Source organism: Trachymyrmex cornetzi, unplaced genomic scaffold (assembly GCF_001594075.2).
Source record: "Trachymyrmex cornetzi isolate Tcor2-1 unplaced genomic scaffold, Tcor1.1 scaffold579, whole genome shotgun sequence".
Classification (NCBI taxonomy): domain Eukaryota; kingdom Metazoa; phylum Arthropoda; class Insecta; order Hymenoptera; family Formicidae; genus Trachymyrmex; species Trachymyrmex cornetzi.
In genome coordinates, this window is record NW_017299892.1 from 2873590 (window position 1) to 2897716 (window position 24127).

At 29.4% G+C, this 24127-nt stretch overlaps 1 protein-coding gene across 1 annotated transcript in view; it reads left to right on the top strand.

The window, feature by feature from the left end:
• Positions 1-6: 6 nt before the first annotated feature.
• Positions 7-24127, top strand: part of LOC108766358 (uncharacterized) — a 65079-nt gene continuing 40958 nt past the window's right edge. Inside the window, exon 1 of the mRNA XM_018515608.1 lies at positions 7-21. The gene's annotated coding sequence lies outside the window, so the exon portion shown is untranslated. The remainder of the gene's footprint in view (positions 22-24127) is intronic.

Consider the following 24127-nt stretch of genomic DNA (forward strand, 5'->3'; position numbering starts at 1 on the left):
CTGCCACATCTACGAAACGAGGTATGATGACATATACGTTGTTGAATACATTTCTGTTTTCCTATATCATAATTTTTGTGTACGTTTCATAAATGTATACAACATTTTTTTATGTCATTAATTTTAACGATTATAATAGAATTTTTTATTAAATATATTTTTTTACTTATTAACATCAATATATATTATTAAATTGCTTGTCAATTTAATACGTGATATTATTACTCTAGCTCCGTTCATAATTGCATTTTAAGATCGAAAAAGATTTTAGTGTGCGATTTGTAGAATTGGATATTATGAATTCACTCCGAAATATTTAAGTATTAAGAGCGGTATTCACAGTCGATTCTTATATTTAGGACCGTCTTAAGTCTAGCCTTAAGATGTTTTAAGATGTTTATTGAACCAATCAGAGAGCTGTATTAGCATTTTAAGACATTACTTAAGACGATTTTAAAATAAGAACGGACTATGAATATCGCCCTCTGATCAGCTTTGATCAATAATAAGATTTCCCTTATTTAATTAAATTTATCTTCCAATTAGTCCAATTTAAAATTATAATTATTTAATTTAATAATATACATAAAAAGAGGAAAAAAGAGAGATGCAGCAAGATAAAATAGTTGTAATAATGAGAACAAGTATGTTACTGGGGCAATATTCTCTATCTTCCATCATTCTGTTCCCGATTCCATTTCGCAGTTAACATAGCTAACGAAACAAAAGAGGATGTTTCGCCGTATATTGTGTTTAATTATACGGCAACAGGGGAGGGAAGTTCTTATCAATAATTTTTGGTACTCAAATATTCAAAATAAAAAGGGCAAACACGTTCGAATCAAAACAAATTGCTATTAAATCTCAAGCAAATATGGTCACATTAATCAATATACATTATATAGAGAGTTGTAAAGCACATCTTGTAAAATAATGAAAGATTCATGACATGATTGTGTTCGCTCAGAAAGACTTATAGTTTAACAATTAAGATGGTTCTTTAGTAAATCGAGTTACCATAGAAATATCTAATTTTTTTATTTAATGAAGTTGAAGTACTGAAATTGACGTGCAAAATTCTACGGTTATAATGATATAAGAAAGAAAAAATGTTGAAAATATAAGCTTTCACGTATAATTTAGTGACAGATAAAGGCTCGCAGACGCTTCTTTGACTAACTACACACAAATCTTACCATAGATTTTTCTTAGGAACGAGATTATAATAGTTTCAAAAATTACGATTTTAATAATCACAAAAAAATAATAGGTCAACGGCCATTCTGGAAAGATATTTATAAAATATAAATTTGTATATAAATTTAACCTCGAAAAGTAAATATGATTTCATCTTTTTTTCGTTCGATGAAGATGCTCTTGATTTACTATCGTATGTTCCATACTATTTCATTAAGATATACACGTAGTTTTAATATTTTATTCAAATTATGTAGATATTTGTAATTTTGAGTTGGCCGTGGTGAGGCACCCCAAATTTTCTGCACTTTACTAAAGAACCACCTTAAAGAGAAACCACGTATAATAAAATCCAGTGTAAAAATGAAATCGATACTTTTATGCGAATAAATATTGATGTTACCACAATTCATGACAAAATGATTCTTGACTGTGTTACTTGCCGCTTTTTCACTGTAGATATTGATTCTCCTCGGTCTATTCTAAGGGAATATTTGAAATTTTTTGAATGTGTATACTGTGTATGGAATCAAATTTGTCTACATAATGTGTAGCGATATTCTCAAATCGCTATCGAATCGTTGAAAAAACGATTTATCTCAATTTTGTAGCAAACTGCAGAATTATCAGCGGAAAATATCGAAGAACGGGAAAGAGAAAAGGGACGTGAAAAGGTGACTAGCGATCAACGTCGAGGTAGAGTCGGTGGTATTTAGGACTCATTGTTCTTCTAGTAGTTGCCTATGCATTGACTCGATAGATGGGCTTGTAGTTTTCTCTATCCGTCATTTGTCCCCTTTCGCCTTTATTCATCTGCCTCACGGCTTTTCTCGGGGGAGAGGTACTAAGATCTCTTAACGTCAACGTACTTTATCCTTGCTCCGATGCGATCTCCCCTTGAACTTTGATATTTACCCTCTTGTCCCTGCTTGCTGTAACGATTGACGCGGATCTACTGTGATAATGACTCTAACGCAGATTTACCGAAACAATCGTGGAACCATCTCCTTTCATTATCTAAAAAATAAAATTATCAATATCTAAGAGAGAAGTAACAACTCTGTTAAACGAAGTATTTATTAATGTTACGCATACTACGTAAGTGTTAGCTCTTGATTTGCATTCTTGGGGCATCTGTGGACAACCTGATCATCGTGCAAATTTTACGCGAACACGTTGACGTTTCGACGATTTAAAAAAATTCAAAGAAATAAACGAGTCTCCTATACGATGCTGAAATTCCGTTGTAAATGCCTCCAAGAATACTGATTTCTTCGCGTTTCCGCAAGCAGAGAACTTTTCTCTACACACAGGTTCGCGTGTTCATCTATGTTCCATTTGTCTCCCTTCAAGTATCGATCGTCGAACGACACCGACTATGAAACTCTGTGAAACTTGCGAGTTGCGAGAGGTACCTGTAGAATTGACAGAGCAAAAAGCTCCTTTCGGATCTGAAGTTCGGCGCGTGGAGAGATTTGCAAATTCGGCGCTCCCAAGCACGAACGCTCGCGAATATCCGTTCTATGCAAATCGGCAACCTGCATGGCAAACGCGTTCGCGGACGAATTTCGCATACGAATTACCGAAAAACGATTTCTATTATACGTCACGCATGGATACTATAGCCTTAAAATTTAATATTCACATGTACATACACATACACTAACAAAATGTATATGTATGTACGCATGTGCAAACTATCAAAATTAATCGTTTGTTTATTTGCGATATGTAGAAGAATAATAATTACAAAAAATATATTCAACTAATTTTTGAGAACATGCGTAAATTTTTTATTTTGCTACTTTTCTTAATTTTATTACAGTTTTGTTATATTTGGATTGTATTCTTTAAAGTTCTATATGTGTGTTTTTGGAAGAATTCGAAGATTTATAATGTCCGTATACAAATTAATTCATATATACTAATACTATTATAAATTAATTTTTTAAATAAAGAGAGTGTCTATTTTCAAATGATATAATATATTCAATAGTATAGGAATAACATTTAGCATAGCATTTAACATAACTAATATACAAAAAGCGTTAGAAGACTTAAGTGTTAAAATAAAAGCTTTGAAGAAGTATTATGCTTGAACTTGGACCATAAAAAATGTATTTATTAAAAAAGCATTAACTTATGATTTACGGCATGATACTGGGTGCTTTCCAGTAAGGACATAGTCAGACACTGTGTAACACAGTGAGTCGTTTCATCCTTGTTTAACGTAGGCAAACAACAAGGATGTAATGATTGACTGTGTTACACAGTGTCTGACTGGGTCCTTGTTGGAAAGCACCAATTGTTATCAGACAGTGAAAAAGAGAGAAAGAGAGAGAGGCAGAGAGAGAACATTTTAAACTTTCTTTTTAAATTCCTGACAGCATAAGATAAAGTGCGTGTAAATATTGAACATGCATTATTTTATCTATAAATAAAATCACTGAACACGAAACCAATTATAAACAATGCAATAACGTTTTTATATTAGACTAATAGCCAAGCGGAAGTCAATAAATTATCGTACATTCTCTCCCGTACGTATTCTAATGAATTCGATAAATTCACATCAAGGAAAAAGTAGAACGTTACGGAATTCTTATTGTCTTCAACACAATTACATTATAGTCTGAATTATCTGGTTTTGTCGAGGTCATGTTTATTCTACCTATTGATCGCAGAATATCACAAATAGAGTATGTAATCTACTTATATATAAAGTTACAGGAACAGACTGAAAACTTATCCCAGTATTTTTCGTTTGAGGAAAAATGTAATTACTTATTTTTACCTAATATAAAGAAAAGACAACGTTTATCCCAAACATTTTCTCTTACGGGCACGAATTAAAAATTAAATTTGGAATCATGATGTCAAGAACTATGTGGAATTTTAGAAAGATGATTAATATTAGGAAATGAAAATTTATATATGTGTTTTGTGTAAATGAAATTACAGGTATTTGTTTAATTTAAATATGACAATGTGATAAAATACCATTATAAAACAATTAAAGAATATTGTTACGATATGAAGGAGACAATATATTAAATGTGTGGTTATACCGTTAGAATGATTCAATCAGTATCGAATGATGAAATTTGTAGTGGAATAATGTTATTAGAATATTAAAATCGTTTCTCGATAATTCTCTACGCTATATTGATGGACTTTCTTTCATCGTGTTTATCGATCATATCAGTCAAGGCAGTCAGCTGTCTGGGAAATTAATAACGAAGTCAGCACTTACGTAAAATGTTCTAACATAGCTCAGAGACGGTAAATTTTGCAGAATATTGAAACCGTGAAAAGCTCTCTCTCCATCGATTTACTTGACTATGTTTGGAATTCGACATCTCAATTAAGGGAAAATCTTTGAAATACAATTTTCGGTCTTTTGACTTTAATTGCATATTTGCAATAAGCGTCTTTCAATAAAATCTTTTAGAAGCTTATTCTTAAACGCTTTATTTTTTGTTGCTATATTAAAAAACATTATTTTACAAAACGAGCTTATTTTTCTCTTTACACAGTCTATTTACTTGCAAGTCCTTAAATCTAGTACGAAATTATTAAATGATATTTTGAAATACTCTCGGGGCAAAATGAAACTTTTCTAGTATCATTACCACAGTCTCTCCTTTATGAAAATGCACATCCGAATTGTCACTTAACTTTTTTATGACTGATTTTACAATTGGAAGTACATACTTAAGTGTCTTCGAAAGTGTCTCTTTTTATTAATGTATATAATTAATTTCTATGATGAGATTTCTATAAGAGACAATTCTCTTCGATATTCGCATATTCTTTTCAATACATCTCTCTATTAAATTTTTTACAATACATTATTCAATCATACGTAATATAACACAATTAAAATGATATAAAAAAAGATTTAAACTTAATCATTGAAAATATCTGACAAGAGATTACGGTAAAGATCTTGTTCGCAATAGGAATCAAATACGGTTCAGTTTTATCAGCGGAAAGAAGCGAGTTAGGAAATCTGATAAAGGAAATAAACTAAGAGGCTTCAGGTGCATTGGATCGTTAAAAGGAAACCGAAAAATCTTCTTCGTCGACAGGCACACGGCACTGAAATCGTAGAGACGATCGATGAGGCGTGAAATTCGTTGATAATAGACCGGGGAACTTCTTTTTCATCTGCACATGAATTTGCCAAACAAATATACCAAAAGCTGCTTGGAAGAGAATTACAAAAGAACTAAATAAACAGTTGAATAAAAAAAGTTGAAACTGTGTTGTCCAATAATGTATTATGCGACACGTCATTCGAATCGAATGTTATTACTTTGTGAATCAGTTTTAGATAATTACGATTGAGTATCGTATTCACTCTATTATCGAGTTAAAAAGAATATTTTGTATTATTGTATCAAGTTTATTGGCTATATTTTTATACATAATAGTTGATCATCTATGTAGACGACGATAACTTCAAAATGAGTTTTAAGTTAAGCATATTAAAAATTAAACTATATTTGGATCAACCATTTTTTACTTCTTTCTTTCTTTTTTGTATAATAATTATAAAATAATAAAATGGACATTTTTCGGATATTATTTCGAATATTCTTATTATTCCGAATATTTATTGAACATTCTCAGATTTTTTCGATAGAAGGTGTTTTAATTATCAGTATCTCTCTCGTCATTGGAAATTCTTATAGTCTACGAAGTTATTTAAAGTTACCAAACTTTGCGACGTTATTATCGCGCTATAACTTTCGATTAATATTCCTCATAAAGAAATCTTAATCAATATCTTATACTCTTAAAATTTCTCGATTCTAAAACACATAAGCATTCCGGTTAAAAAATACAATAAAATATAATAAAATAAAAAGATTCTGATAATATCGATATTATAACGCGTGTGAATAATTTCCAAAAAAGCATATCTAATAATATTGAGAGTGATTATAAGAATTAAAACTGGTTCATTTAATTTATGTTAATTTTTCGAACTGTTTATCAAGATTATCAATAGTTTATAACTAATATTTATACTGATGTGATTTTTATATAAAGCATTCATACTTATTATAATTTGAAAATGAGAAGTTATCGAATTTGAAACTTTTTGTATTCTTTTTAAAAAATAGTTAATCGTTGAATCGTATCATGAAAGTTTTGGAATCACGCTACGCTTGTAATTGCGAATCAAGTCATATAAGAATTCTGGAAACGAAATTTCGATTGTTTGTTGACTACACATTTACAATTACAATTAAAGTCGACGATAGAACTTATTCCATTATTCAAATTCGTTTTATTGATGTCGTAATATTGCGAATATCGATCAAATATAATATGTACGTTGCGGGAGATGCAGCAATCTATTAATCATGTTAACTTTGTAGGACGCAGTGAGTCAAACTGAAACTAAGCTATTTATATATAAAGAGATGTAGAGGAAAGTCGTCGATACTGAGGTCTCCTAAAGCGAGACCCCCCTTCTCAGAAATTAACTATTGCACTTTATTAATACTAATAAAAACATGATCTGTTTAACTAAATTAAAAAAGTGTAAACGTATAATTCGTATATTTATGGCTTGTATCTATACGAAATTAGCTAAAAATGAATTGTATGAATGCGAAAATAAAATTCTTACGATTTTTTTTGTAAATTGCGCAATTTAAATAATATAGTGACTATATTATTAATAATATTACGTCGTTTTAAATGCTTGTAGTTTTCTAAATCAATTTTATTTATATTATTTTCTTTCTTAGTTTTTTCATAATACTGTTTTAAATATAAAATTGGAGTGCAGCGTAAACTAGTACTGTTTGTGAAACAATTCATGAGCTAACTTATAATCTTTGTAATATTGCTTTATATTGTCAAATAACTCTGTCGGAGCTGAAGGCAATGGTATATTTATGGGAAAGACCTTGAAAAACTACCGCGTTACATATTTGCAGACCAGCATAAAGTAAATACGCATATAATTCAACAAAAATGTTTTATATCAAAGTGAAAAGATTTTGGAAAATCTTATATACATTTACTTATAGGTATTTTACACAAATAATTTTTGTAAAAGAAAAAGAATAGGAATATGTGGCATTACTGTTCACTGTGTCAGTTTTGAAGCTCTTTTGTCGAACGCTCATTTCTGCTTACGAAAAAATTATTGCAAAATTACGAACAGTATTATATAAAAATTGCTTATATTATCTGATAGAAGACATTTTTTAGTGTGTATTTATGTATTTAAAGTTCTATTTTTACCTTTTGTTTAAGAAATATGGTCTAAAAACAAAGTGGTATGGGTGACCTTCCCCTATTAAATCGGAACAAAAGTTCGTAGAACTATTTTATATCATGTCCACATGTTTTCTAAAAAAAATTAACAATTATATCATTCAATAAAGCCCACAAAAAGAGATGAAAATTTTCCATTTGGTTCAATTTGTAGTTTTCTATTCGTAAAAATTATCAAACGTATTGAAACTCAAAAAACATAGACTTTTTGAAAGTAGTGATTTTAAACTTTAAAAATTTTTAAACCTTTTTTTTTTTTATTTAAATTTTGTTTATTTTTACCGAAATTAAAGCTGCTTAAAGTTTGTAGCGTTACGAACATTTGTTTCAACCTACATATTCGCGTTTACAGAAATAAATATAGGTAAATTAGATCATTATTTATACGTTGTCAAAATCGTTGTTGAAATTATTTGCAAAAACATTTCTATATGTTTACAAAATTAATTTCAAATTCTATCCTGTTATGGAATATAACATTAAGTAGAATTTATTAGAAACATAAATATTAGCATTAAAATATATGCATATGCAAATTACGTAAAATCGAGATCGTGAAACAAATAAATTAAAATAAAAAAGAATTACAATGAAACGCGCATCATATTACTTTACTTCTCAAAACAAATTATTAAAGCTTCTTCAACTGAGCTTTATTTATTATCAGCGCCTCACGTGCATAAAATGTAATTTATATTTTGCACAGATCAAAAAGATTATTACAGCATAATCGAATACACAGTTTGTAAGGTAATGGATAGCATTAGATAGCGATAGATAGTTATACACGAATAGCAAATACGATCCCCTTCCGAAATCATCCAGCAGTGAGTCAACTCGAACTGAGATCCTATCGTATACAATCGAGCCGAAGTCGAAACTAAAACTGAAACTCGAGCTGTGCGCATCTATCGAATTAAAATGTTATATCCGAAAAGCATATTAGCGCTATTAGAGCTACTAGATATGTGTCAATATTATTTTTAGCAGCCGCACATCGCTGGAAATTTGAACAGGCAATCTCGCTTTTAGCTCTCGCTGCAATTTACAATAGTAATTGGTAACGAAAAAGAATATTTTCTTTAAAATATTTTACAATAACATCTGTGTAATGCATAATCCCATTTTTATAAGATATGTAGGTATACATAAATACGGAGAATGATGCGTAAAGATAGATAAATATATACAAATGCCTGAAATTAGTGTACTTATTAGCTTATTTGGTAGGTTAATATGCAAATTGAGAGTTACTAAGGCTTACAAATCGACCCTTTTCTCCCCTCGTACATTGTTTAGTTATTCGTTCTTTGGCCAGATAAGCCATGTTAAAAATACACATCTCTGTCTCTTCTGTTCTCTTCTGCTTCGCGAAGATAATCTTTGTCTGGCCATTACATTGCTTTCACGCTTTCTCTTTCCTTTCTCATTTTTATTTGCATTATTTCTATCCTAATCTTCTTTTCCCTTCATTATCTCCCTCATGGATGTCTTTCATTCTCTTATCCTTTTTCTCAGTCACAGGAAGAAATGTCAGTGAAACAGCAAAGCGAAATCTGTTAAAAGTACCTTATCGTTGGATCTGATAGCGTAAGAAGAAGGTAGTTTGATGGATAACGTTACAGCAGAAAAATTCAATGTCGGCGCAAATGTGATTTAAGATGAAAGAAGGATAACGTAATATAGTACAGACAGAGAAATAGTCGAATGGTTTCTCCATTCCTATAATACATAAATCATAAATCCCTTAAGGATATTTGAAATAGAGAGAGAGAGAGAGAATATGATATTAATTTAACTAATTTCTCGAATGAATTTTCGAATAAAGAACATATTTTCATATTGTAAATACAAATATTAATTCCGACAATTTTAATATGAGTGATGTATAAATTAGAAGTTCAATATTGCAAATAAGTAGACTATATTTTTAATGAGAAATTTCTTATTTTATTTTATATTTTTTAAAATCAAACATACAAAGAACAAATTACTTTGTATATGTCTGATTTGTTTCTTTATAAATAGCTTTCTTCTTGATTATCCTGTGATTTTCGGAGATTTTCATTTCTATGCAATAACTATACATATTAAACATATATTAAAACGTATGCTATAATTATTATAAATATATGTGTGAAACGAAATTAATAACATACATAGCGTTTCTTAAATGTTCAGCCAATTTGTGAAGGACTATTTGTAAATAGTAATTTAAATATAGAAATAATCGAATATATACATATACATGTGTGTGTGAGTGATGATGTTGCAGAATATGTCACATGGTAGTATTTTCCATGCTTGAAAGCGTTTAATAGGTCATGTTAATTAGAAGCACGCTAACGGATGTGAATTAGCGACAGCATAAATATTCTTTCCTTTCTCTCTCTCTCTCTCTCTCTCTCTCTCTCTCGTCTCACACATATTTTAATTATGTTTTAAAGAATTTTAATTAATATTTGTTTAATTTCAATGCTCACATTTTATTATTAATATTGTTACTATGTATACAATTACAAAGTTTTTGTTAATATTTTTTAATTTACATTAATATAAAGATATCATCATTGTAGAGCTCTTTCGCTTAATGAGAATTATGTAGAAAATTATGAAAGAATAATTTTAATTAATTTTTGAAAAATTTTATTTGTTTTTAAAATGCTTTTAACTATAGCTTTAAGAGAGAGAGAGAGAGAGAGATATATATATATATATATATTCATTTTATGTCTTCAAAAAGATGAAACCTTGCAAGTATGAAATATTTAGTAGATAATAATAGGGTATTTCTCCTTTTTTGCCTTGTTTCGTTCCTTCTTCTCGCCTCGTCATGAACCACTCGATTCTTTTCATGTCGACCATCGCAATAAGCCATCTTAAAGCTCACTTCGAGGTTCTCCTCTTAAACCTATTTCGATGAAAGGACTATAAGGACCGTGAGGAACAGGGACAAAGAATATAAGAACAAGCGGGCAATGAGATCAGCCGAACTCAATGTGCGTTTTTGAAACGTATAATTAATACACAATGACGGAATGAAAGAAAAACTAAAATAAAGAGAAAGGAAAAAAACGGAAGGAAATATCGACGACGATCACGTCGTTACGAAACGTCATTTCGCGCCCAAGGTGACCCAGAAAGTCATTTGAATTTAACCCGGGCTACGATAAATGGCAAACTTCGTCGACAAGCAGAATAGGACGTAGATTAACTGCGCTTTGTACCGCGGATCGATACAGTTACAATGAAACAGAAAGGCTAATGGATTTGAAACATGAATTTTTACGTTCGGTATTCCGCGAATGGAATATCCCATTTCAGTGAGGAAGAATCCCGCAAATCGACATTTCAATATAATCCGGGAGCAATTGTGTGTGTTGAATTAAACTTTATATTTTATATTAGTCATGTACACCAAAATGTATCACTTTTCTTGCTTCATCCTATACGTAATTCGTTCGTAAGGATTACCATACACAAAAACTTGAGATTTCGTGCTCAATTACGAAATGTAATAGCAGGGTAATCCATTTACGCAAACGTGATTGGCTGTAGCAGCCGAAAGTAGTCCGCCGTGTCAGAACTTTCTGACTTAATATACGAGTTCCTTCGCGTTTTCCGACTATTATCGTCGACTTTTTCGGACGATAACACCGGTTATCTCTTTCTACTAGGGCTCGTATTCTGACCTTTAACCGTTTTAAGCACTCAAACTGCAAGGATTTCCTTGGCGCAGCATGGCTCTGGAATTGTCCGAGATAATTAACATTACCTGACAATACGATTATTGTGAATTCTTAACTTTGAAATAGCTGGAGGATGTCCCTTTGCTTGTATTTCTTTAGAATTGTTGCGAGAATTGGCTTGTATAAATTATCAGACTTATTCTTTATTCTTTATGACGAAATGTTCATCACATTCGTTCGCTATCACGCAGTTCTGATGTGTAAGCTTCTTAAACAAATATTTTGAAAATTATATATAATAATATTGATTTTTTAAAAATCTATTATTAAATTGATTTTTTAAAAAATTATTGCTATTTTTTAAGGTAAATTTAAATTTTTTTCATTTGCACGAATAATTGGATAGATGCGATACTCGTATAGAAAGGACCTCACACTAATTATGTAGAAAATTGGATGCCGGTGAAATAATTAAGTTCATTTTCATGTATGTTGTAGCTTTTAATGAAATAAACCAAAGATGTAATAGACAAAAGGCTTAAGAATTATCCATTATTGAACCATGTGTTTATTACATCTTTTGTTCATCACATCATAAGCTACGACATACGTGAAAACGAATCCATTTCACCGGGACCCAATTTTCCATAATTAGACACCACACTAATTATACCGAAAATTGGGTCCCGGTGAAATAAGTTCGTTTTCACGTATATTTATTGCCTGCTTATAATGTAGTAAATAAAAGACATAATAGACAATAGACTCAATAATGAATAGTTCTTGAGTCATGGTGTATCAAAGATAAAACAGAGTATCTTATTTTTTACATCATAGCTCAAGAACTATCTATTATTGAGCCTTTTGTCTATTACATTTTATTTTATGTTCACATTATAAACTACAATATTATAAGCTACAACATAAAAACGAACTCATTTCATCGGGATTCAATTTTCTATATAATTAGTGCGAAGCTCTTTCATAAAAATTTTCTAACAAATTTATTTGTAAATTAGAGAATTAAAGAACATTAACACAATATGGCTATTTAAATTTACTTGTAATTTATTGATGATTTTGTATCTGCCTGATTGGATATTGAATTGTAAAAGCATAGATGTCGCCGAGGTTATCGCTGTTACATTATTGTCATTATTATCGTCTATATGTATTCTTTTATTATCTCTTAAAGTTTTAACGACACTATAACAATTATAAGGATTATCTTCTCACAAGGATACAATGTACAGTGCTTATGTTTATTCGGTAATAACTTTGATCGTCAATCTTTTATTATTATTTGTAGAATATCTTATGACAGATATAAATTAATTTCAAATATGTATATTTGTTACGGAATAAAAAATAAAATCTTTTTGATAAGATATACTTTTTTCTTGCTCTTAGATAATGCAATATCTACTGGAAAAATGATGTCAGGATTAATCAAATGATTAATCTTTAATAAATTTCATCTTTTTCTTGTCTACCTCCCCCTCTCTCTCTTTCTCTCTCTCTCTCTCTCTCTCTCTCTCTCGCTCTTTCTCGCGCTCTCTCTCCCTTCAATTTTTATATTTTAATATTAGAAATGTATATTCTTCATTCAACATTTTATAATATCGAATAATTTTGTATGTTAGTATGTGTGTGTATTATGGAGATATCGATATTCAATGATAAGTTTTCATTAATTAATCTGCGTTGCATCGTCGACTTGTGTAATTGAAATTTGATAAAAGGCGGTATAAATTATTAATATTACATAATTTGCTCAAATAAATAATATATTAATTAGGTATAATAGTTCAACCGAACATTGGCGAGCTCAAATTGTAATTAATCGGTATTACAGCTAGACGTTTACTCCAGCAATGTTATAATTTTATCATGAGTAAATGCTATTGTTAGATTCTTTAAACAATCGTTATTTATTAGTCTGTACTTATTGAGAAAATATACGTAATGATTTATAAAAAATGATATATACTAAACAAATACAAATAACAGTACGCGTTTTTTGCGCTTCTATAAATCGTCTGAAGTATGAGTTCTCGAATTCGCCTGTGTAAACATAATGCAAAGCGCAACACATTTTTTACCATTTTAATGGTACGTTGTATAATCATAAAAATAAAATCTTACGAAAAATAGTCATTTTAAGTATTTTATGGAAATAAAATTCAACCTTAAAAAAGATATTCTCATTACTTCTATATGTAAAAATATCAAGATTAAATGTCGAATAAATTAAAAATGGAAACTGAATTATTAATAAGCTAAATTGATATAATTTTTACAAATATATTATTTATTAATATGTTGTCAATTAATCCTATTTTTACAAAATACTTAAAATATAGTATATATTACCATTATATATGATTTACTTTATAAAATAATTTTGCATAGTAAAATTTTGTTTTAAGTTTTGAAACAATATATTTGTTGAAAGCTATATTACTAGTTTAGAAATGTGTAAAAGAATGGATCGTAAAAGGTGCCATAAATAATTTTGCGCCATAATTTCCCAGGCAGCTGACAACCGGTGAAAGGCTAAAAGCCTTTTGTCTCCAGTTTTGTTTAATCCGTGAAAAAATTGCAGTACGGATGCTGTTTCGTTTTGTCGTAGCCAAATTATCACTGCGTGCTTAAATCTCACACCCCTGTGTATTTTTAAGCTGTGTATTTTATTTAGAATATGTTGTAATATGTTGATATTTACGACTAACGAGATATAAGCACATTATTGTTCTTCTGTTTAATATACATATATTTAGATATTTACAGTTGCAATTCTGCTAAAGAACTAAATTAAAATTGTCTTTACATGTGTTACATGATACTATTAAATTTTATAATTATATATATTTAATTAAATACATAAATGTCAAAAATTGTTTAAAAATACTTAGAGGCCGGAACTGTCGCTGAAATTTATCAGGAACTGTAGAACTCTTCGAGAATTTTAGAATTTCGTGACAAAAATTAATTTTTGCGATACTTGGGGTGCCACGCGAAGTTGGCATCCCATTTATAAAAATTTTTTTTAGCTAAATCAGTGGAACTATTGTTAAAACTTAGCAGGAACTGTAGAACTATTGTGGGTGCAAACGGAACTGTGTATAAAATATCGATTTTTTCAAAATGAGGTGCCAACTTTATACCGGCACGATTCATTTCCCTCTATCAAGGGAAAATACTGCTGAAATATGTACCTTATGTTTAAAAATTGTGTTATTATTCATAAAAATCTTAATCTGTTCATAACTTTTTAATGAATAATGAGCAACGGAAAAGGTCAACGACCTTGACCTCCTTGAGGATCAAGGTCAGTTGGAAGTTGACTGTGTAAAGGTAAACATTTATCCAAATTGGAATTTAGCGAACTCAAAAAACCCTTATAACAACTCTTTAGAGGATTTGTCTATTTTTTAATATTACCATAGCAGATAAGAAGCCACTATGTAATGTATGTAGTGGCTCCAAAACAGTATCATATTTTGAGAGATAAGGAATAGAATAAATTATAATAAAACTTATTTAAGAAAACACTAAGATTTGTAAAGTAGGTTCACCCGTTCTCTTAATATAATATGTTAATAAAGGTTAATATAATATCCGTAGTGTATACATATACAATGATACTAAATGAATTGCAAATGAAAGAAATATAACAAAACTTCTCATTTTATAGATATTTTCGCACAACTACATTTATAACGGGAGAACCACAAAACGGGTATATAGATACCATTTGCACGAACTACAACCGACTAATGTAACTTAAGATCTCTCTTGGGAAACCATTGCCTAAGCTGTTATTTTGGGAACAGGATCGTTCGGAATTATCGAGAATTTATCCGAACACTTGCAGACAAATCCGAAATTAATCTACCATGAAATAGCAAGATGAGAAAACGAATTCAAATTGAGCACTGCATTTTCTATAGCTAAAATATCCAAGAGATTTTTACAATAAATATTTATTATAATTATTAATAATAAATATTTCTTTAACAAATTATAAATTAAAATTAAGATACCTGTTATTCTGTGTTCCGTAAATATTTTTAAAGCTTAATTTGTAAAAAACTTGTTTTCTTCTATTGTTTATTATTTCATAATAGATATCCGAACATTTTGACTGCTTTCAAATTTCTTGAAAATTACGTAAGTCAAAGGACATCATATACATACAATTAGTGTTAGAATACATGTATCTAACGTAATGTAGATTTATCTTCTCATACCGACGCTGGTATTGCGGCAATTAATCCCTACGAGTTTACCACTTGGAGGGTCAGTACCTGGATAGCATTAAGTGCGCAAAATTATGGCTCATGTGGCGAATATTGTTGCTCATTTCAAGATAATTTATCGCCGCTCGCATAGTTTTGAACAGAATGGTCCGAAATACGAACGTATGGGATATGTCACAGAGAGTGAGTCCAGCAAAAAGGGATAGACGCTATTACGAAAATTGGATTTTATTCCGCTCTGCGGTGGATGATAATTGAATCAACGAAACATCGCCGCGTACTCTAATATCTCTCTGCATATGCAGAAAATCTCGGAGAAAGATGGAAACAGAAAAAAATATCCTTACAAAGACATATCGTAATATGCGAGATGACGTAACTATATTAATAAATTATTTCATCTCGTAACTACCCAGGGAAACATTCACTAAATCTTTCATATTTCCCTATATACGCATGAGTGATAGGCGTCGTTCAAATGGCGTAGCTCCTGTTCATTGTTTCATTTATTTAACATGTACGGCGAAATATTTATCCGTCATATAAATTTTATCCGATGAGTAAAATATTCTCCGGATAAAATTTCTAAATATTTGCGGAATTGTAGATGCTTCGATTTACAAATAGAAAAAAGTACGAAGTATACTTATAGATTTACACAACTCAGAAAAAAAACACTTTTGTTTGCACTTATGCATTGGAAAGCTTTAACGAATAAACATTTTCTATTAAGTTAGGAACAAACAATAAAATTTTCTTTTTAATTAATATTTAATATATTTCGATTGGATTTTTTAACTTCGCAGAGATTTTTCTGTATTGCTAAAATATTTAAAATTTAAAATTAGAAACTTATTTCTAATGATTCCCAGCATTGTTTTTGTTAAAAAATTATTTTTTAACAGCTATATGTATAATATATTCGATATAATCGGTACATAATTGAGGCTTTTCTAAGGGTTTATGATAAATTCAGCGTCGTAAGTAGGATAAGCTCGGTGAGAATATTAATAGTTGCTTTATCGTTCAAATTTTAATATTATTTCTTTATTCTCCATTATGTTGTTAATTTCCCTTATTATTGCTCATTTAGAGGATGTAAAAAATTTTTGTCTTAATTTTATGGTTTCTACAGGGAAAAAGTAATGGATAAAAATAAAATGTGAAGTTAGAAAGAGAAAAGAAAATATTTTTTAAAACAAGAAAAAGTGATAATAGTAAGGGAAGTAAAGACATATTTTCGGCAATTCCCACGGACCGATATTACATCCTGAGGGATAATCTCACATTGAGTGAGCTTTCGCTCTTTTTCATCACATGAAAGCGCACGCTATCGCTTGGCAGTGATCCTCGACAAGACGATGGGGATATTTCGCAATGGTAATATGTGTTTCTAGGAGAGAAGGATTATTCCAGGGACGGCTCAACGTTGCTCGCGCGAGTAGCGGGCCCTCGAGTATAATTAGATGTCCTAGTTTACCACGCGGCATGTCATTATGGAATCCATTCGCCAGCAGCGAATGTATGTCTCCATGCGCTACTCATGCTGATTCGCGCTTCGCTCGATAATATAAACGGACCCGCGAAGTAATTACGCATACGCATATAATAGCTAAAAGTTGATACATTCGACCCAGACAACTCATATGCAATTCTCTTATTATTCTCGACATAATACATATACTCTTGATGTAACATGTTCTACTATTATCATTTCAGGGATATTATATTATTAACGTGAAGAAACCAACGTTGAATTAAGATATATTCTGGTCCTTCATTTTTAACAATAATAAGACATCATAATTTAAAAAAGCGAATAATCAGAGTTGCGCTCTTGAGATATTAAACATAATAAAGAGAAAACGGGAAATTAAAAGTCTTAATACCTTATGCGGTAATTGGTGCAATTATATTATTAACAAATGTTTTGATCTTACATAAATATAAAAAATAATAATTAAGTAACTTATGTGTACGCAATTAGATTTTATGATCTTACAATGTATATTTAGGAAAAGCTATTTTTTTTATTTTTTTATTCCCGAAGACTGTATAATGAACATTTTACATTTACTTTTTTTCCTTTTCATCCGTTTTTTCTTTGAGAATATCTTATCCAGCCATTCGTGCTTTAACGGAAACACGCCGAGAATATTTTTACCTCATTCCGTAAGATATATTCAATATAATGGTTAGTAGAAAATTTAAATCTTTTATTTATTTCTCATAAGATCAAGTTAAATTATACTTTTACATTTGGCACAATTATCTTTTCATTAATCTATCTTCTTGCATTTAAAACTTATTAATTCTAAAATTCTTTCTTTTTTTCTTTTTACTAAAATTAAATTAAAATGTAATTTTTCAATTTTAACAATAAGTAAAACAATAACTAAACTAAAAATCATATTTTTTTTTTATTTATCTACAAATTATTGCTATCTCGCTTTTTAAAAAAAAAACGATTTCAATTGTCTGGAAAGAGAATAGCATTTTTTTATAGCGAAAGTAATGAATTTAGAATAGTTTGTATAGACAATTATGACGGTACTGAAATAATCAGATTAATACAACTGTATTAGTTGAGAAGTTGAATATAACATGAGACAATTTATACTGTTATTGCGTAAATTTTATCTTACTATTGGCTATTGACTGTAAATAAAAATCATTATTTTTTAGGTATTCTTTTCAAATTATTTGAATTTTAAATTTTAAATATATCTTTTTTAACTCTTATATAAAATTATTTATGCTATTATATTTTAACTTTTCGGTTTTCCGGAATATATCAGAAAGATTACAATAAATCCTGTAAAAAGTGCGGCCAGAGGACTCATGAGACCAATTTTCACAGTACTTGTCCATTCGTCCTTCACCTGTGGCTCGGCGGTACCTAGACCGATAGTCTATGAAATAACTTTTTGTAATTTTGCTGTTCGATTGCCATAGGTAATTAAATTTACAAAGTATTTCCAAAGTTACATTTTCCTTGTTTAATTTTGACAACTTACATACATAAAGCACACACGCATCTTTAATATACTATGCTGAATTAAATTAGTCAATACTTGTGAAATAACTTATGAAATAATTTATGAAATGAATAAGAATGCAAACTAATGAATAAGAATGAATATTGCTTGATTTATTCACTGTTTATTAAAGTTAATGTTTTGCTTTATTTAATTTCAACATAACCTACAACAAAATTATTTATTTCGCAAAATTACTCACAAAATTACAAGGTTATTTTAAATGATTGTACGTGAAGACATTTTTTTCAATAATTAATATTCTCTGTTTTTATAATAATAAACTAAATTATTTAGGAGCCAGCTCATAATCTCCATTTTTCTTTCAAGTATTTTATCTTTTGTATACTTGTTTACATCACAATATATTCCTGCATTAGAAAAATATGTGATATATATATATATATATATATATGTATAGTGATTTAATAAAAGCAGATTATATCGATTGACATACGTTATGATACACCAATCACGCATTAAGAGAAAGAGGAAGGAATTGTACGGATAACTAGACTCCGAAATGTCTCATGGGATCTATAACACCTGCGTTCAGTTTCATAACTCTAACCACTCTTCTAAGCTACGATTCCATTGGCGAATCTCTCGAGTCTATGCCTTCTGGAAACTAGCCAAAGTCACTTTCCAGCTTTGCCTTCTCTTCTTCTCTCCCTGAGGGCATTCTTACCCGTTTCTCAAGGAAGTGCATACAACAAACCAATGACAATTACAGTCTCTAACATACGTTTTTCTTTGGCTCCATTACAAGATAAGTAAAGAAATTTATGGAAAATGCTTCTGACATATAAATAATAAAGTTTATATCCTTTAATATGAAAAGTTAACGCTAATTTATTATCCATGAAAAGTACAATTCTGACCAAATTTCTTACTCTTAAGATCAATTAATAATGTTAAGAAATTAAAATATGAAAATAATAGGAAGTAGCGAATACTGCGAAAATATTTATTCGAAATTTGAGAGATTGAAAGATTTTAGAATTATACTATAATAATGTTATCATACTTATATCACTTCGCTTTATTAATTTATGAAAAAAATATTGTATGCGCGTTTTACCTTAACCAAATTGTAGACTTATTGGTCCGAAATAATATACGTATTGAGGTCAATCGAAAATAGCCGCTCTCCAGAAGGGAATTTAATCATTCAATTTATGTGTCTTAAAATTTTCTACTCTACTTTTAACTAGAAGAGGACAGTTCAGTCTAATAAATTATATTCTCCAATAATAACACCGTGTCAATGTGCTCTGAGGATATTCTATAAGATTTATGTAAGCTGGAAAACGAATAATCGGTATTTTTAAAGGAAGCTGTGTAAAAATGACGAAAATTGGCCCTGAATGGACACCTTTAAAACCTATGCAGTTCTATGTCATTTTGGAAGTCCATATATTCATGAAAAAATACTTATTTATCCAGGAAAGCTTGGAAAACCTTCCAAAAATAATAAAATAGGCCATTTAAACACTCTGCAAAGAAACTTATTTTGTGTCTGAATAATGATAGATTTCGAAATTAATGGGTGCGTTTACTTTTAACACAAGTTGGATCACGAAATACTATAAGAATACACATTCAGGGCCAATTTTGACCATTTTTACACACCCTCCTTTAAAGAAGGTTTCCGATTTGTATTTCAGAATACGTTAATCAGATTACATAAATTGTAAAAACATATATGTACAAAAAAACCGCAACTTTTATTGCAACAATAACATTAATTTTAATATTTCAGTACGTATTAATTCCAATACATATATATATATCTCAATTTTTTCATGTTCAAATTCATATTTATTATGTCTTTATATTGGATATACGAGATATATGGCGAAACGTTTTTAAAATTTAAAATTTTAATCATGAACCTGTCCGAACACATTTTCTTTTTCCCAGATAAAAATTCTCCAGAGGAGCTATTTCAGACCTTAAGGTTAAATCAAGACTGCAATGCGGCTGCAAAAATAATGGTTTTATTTTTTTATTATATTTTTTCAATTTTATAACTTTAAAAAAATTGTGATGTTTTCCTTAATTTCAATATATACAAGTAGAGTGCATTATGCATACATATAAACCGATATGTGGAGCAGCGCTTTTTTGGGAGAAAAATGGAGAATGTTATGTTTTCTTGAAACATGGCCAAGGTCGAATCAAACATCGCTCCTTTGACCAATTTTTCCTCAGTAACAAAAAGCCTTGTAGACTGCCTGCAAGATATTGTCGATGCCAGCTGGGCAACAATACAGGCATATGGTCTGAAGAAACTTGAATGGATCCACTTGAATGAGAAATTTATGAACTTTTCAGATTTTGATAACTTGCCAATTTTCGGATGGAAGGGTAAATTAAATCGGGCAAAATCCAGGAAGTTCATTTATTATCGATAATCTGTAGCTGCGGATTTGTTGTTATTTATTTTGAAGTATAATATCAATCGGTCATTATTTAATAATAATATATTTAAAATAAAACTATTTTTTTAATATATACATAATAACTTTAAATAATAGAAATAAACAAAAAAAGTGCTAAATTGAATATTTATTAAATTTTTTAAAGTTGTGTATCAGTCAACAAATCATTAATTCTTCTCAGACTTTTTTAGATTTTTATAATTAAAAATCTCCGAGTTATAGTATATAATTGCCAAAGTAATAATAAAAAAAAGATATTTGTAAATATCTGTGTATCTCAATGTCAACTGAAACTCGAATTTTTAATTTTAAAGTATCATTATTTTGCCTATTGTTCATTAGAGAATAGTTTTTATCATAGAAAGTGGAATCGGCATTGTTCTTAGTGACGTGACATCTGGATAGAGGATATTGTTCTGAATCCATTATACCAAATAGACATCACCGTTATCGCAATGTGGTGATAATCTGCGATAGTACGTATGCTAATTTGATTAGCGGACTTGCCGAATCCGTGTGCCTAATTCGTCCGCATGAAAATCCAACTCCTCGCGTCGGTGAATTAGTTAATTGAACCGCTGTGGATTAGCGAATTAAATCAACAAGTTGAGAAACGACTTTGCGAACGACGCAGATTGCCGTAGAAGTGGCGCCATCGGATTTAATACGATTAATTAATAATGTTGCATCGCCAAATAATACGTCGAACAATTTCGCAACTCGTCAGTCAAATCCTTACGAGTTTTAATGAGATGTAATGTAGGGTGTTGGCCAATAATAAAAATGTATTATACCAGTTTACATACTTTACGTTTTAAACATATTAATTACATTAATATAGTATCAGTATATATATTTATATGTCATTTCCAGCTGAAAGACACGATTTCTCAAATGGTATGAAATGGTGAATATACACATATATACACATACTGCTTAAGAAATTATGTCTTTTAGCTAAAAATAGCATGACAAATATATATTGATGTTATTAATGTAATTAACATATTTAAAACGTAAACTGATATAATTCATTTTTATTATTGGCGAATATATATGTATGTATCTAATATAATATTTTTTAATATTAAGAGATTATGAATAATAATTATTGTAATTAATAGATTATAATTATTATAATTAATCATTAGTATATCTGCAACAATTTATTATTCCTGATATCATTTACGTGATAAGAGTTAACTCCAAAAAGAAATATGGAGAACATATTAAATACTTAAATTATACTTAAATTATCTTTATTATTGCAAATTGTATAATAAAAGTCAGTTATATATTTATTAAAATTTTATATAACTGATTTTTTAGTTTCTGAGCTGTAATCAAATCTGTATCTGTAAATATATTTGCAGATATTTAATTATCTTAAAAGTGCGCTTTTGTTTATTCTAGCAATTGTTGCAACAGTATTGTTGCAAAAAGCGTATTTATATATATAGGATTTATATTTGTATGTTTTGTCAGATATTTTGATATATTCAAATATTGGTAATTTACTTTTTTATTGTCTGACATAATCTAGTAATCAGAGAAATAATTTCTGTTTTTTATATATGGTTGTATCATATCTTCTCTGAAAACACTGTATCACGATATTCGATTTTCATTCAATTATCCCTAAAGTCAGATGATCAGGTCAAGTACATCATGGCTTCGGCCAAGTTTCGGTGTAATTGCCGCAAGTTTCTAATTATGATTTCAAGCTAAGTCTGTTGGTAGAAACTTGAGAAATTAAATTACTGATAAATTCATGTAGTGCGATCCAGTAAATCAAGCGGATACTTCTCACATGCGTGCGAGAAATTATATTATATTACCCGTCTATGACTAACATAAGATCTGCTATGTTTGTTAAAAAATTTTATAACTAACGTATCATATGATATTATCACACAATATATGTTCTTAGTGTTCTAGTATTATATTTTTATATTTGATAAAACTGAGAAATATGTTGATCTTCAAGTTACAATGTAGGTAATGTAATTATGAAGAATATGCAGAAAATAGAATAAAAATCCAGTTGTAATAGAAATATATGGCCACTTTCTTTTTGAATACACTTAATGTTTTGTTGTTTGCCACTTTGTCAATTTTACTTTCAAATAATTTTTCAATTATAAAAGTACTCTAAAAATTTATGTACAGTTTTGAAAATGTATACTATTATTGATTCATTCTACAACTTTTATTTTTTCGTTAATCGTGATTAGAATTAGATTTGCATTGTTGTTGAAAATATACATAAATATCTCAGCAAACGAAATTGTGTATAAAACTTTTTAAAATATTTAAATTCTTATGAAAAACAAGATGGACTTAGAATTAAACCTTTTTAAAATTATCTACGATATATAAATTTAAAATATTAAAGTTTTATTAAATATGTAAGAAATTAATAAAAGAAGAAAGTGTGCTCCCTCTTTTCTCTTTTAATGCGTACCCATAGAATAAAGGCGCATTGATTGTAACTTTGAAGAGTGTAAATATACATGTAGATGTATGTACGTACGCGTAGGAAAGGTAGAATTTGGCAGAATCGATGAAGACATTTGTTCTTTTGCCATTCACGTAGACAAAACCCTAAGGATTAGAGACGAGCTTAAGACTCGAGTCTTCTTACCATCTTCCATATGCTCCATTTTGCAGTTTTAATGATATTCTTCGAAAGATTTCTTCCATTTCTGATGCATTCTTAATCTCTGACTCGTATTCGAGCGAGACATATTCACAGAGCATTACGGCTTTCTATTACAATTCAAGTTTCATATTTATTTAATTCCGATATATATTGTATATATATATAATAATACAATATACAAACTATATTTTTTGCAAGATACAGCATTAGAATTATTTGCTTACCTATAGGTCACTGTTCCCGTTATTCGGTAAGCATTTTTCCGATGTGAGAATTTAGTGGTCCCGACATCGATCAATTTGAGTGACGTTCTTACGATATAAGAAAAATGAATACTGACAATAAGTACGCATATACAGCCCAATAGGGTTCATCTATCTTTCAAATCTACTCCACATTTCTGTATACATTATCTACATATGTATATGATTACATATACATATATGTGTATATATGTATATATATACAGGGTGTTTGGCGACTACCGCATTTTTTGTCATACGTGGGTAGAACAGCCTATACTGAATCAAAAAGT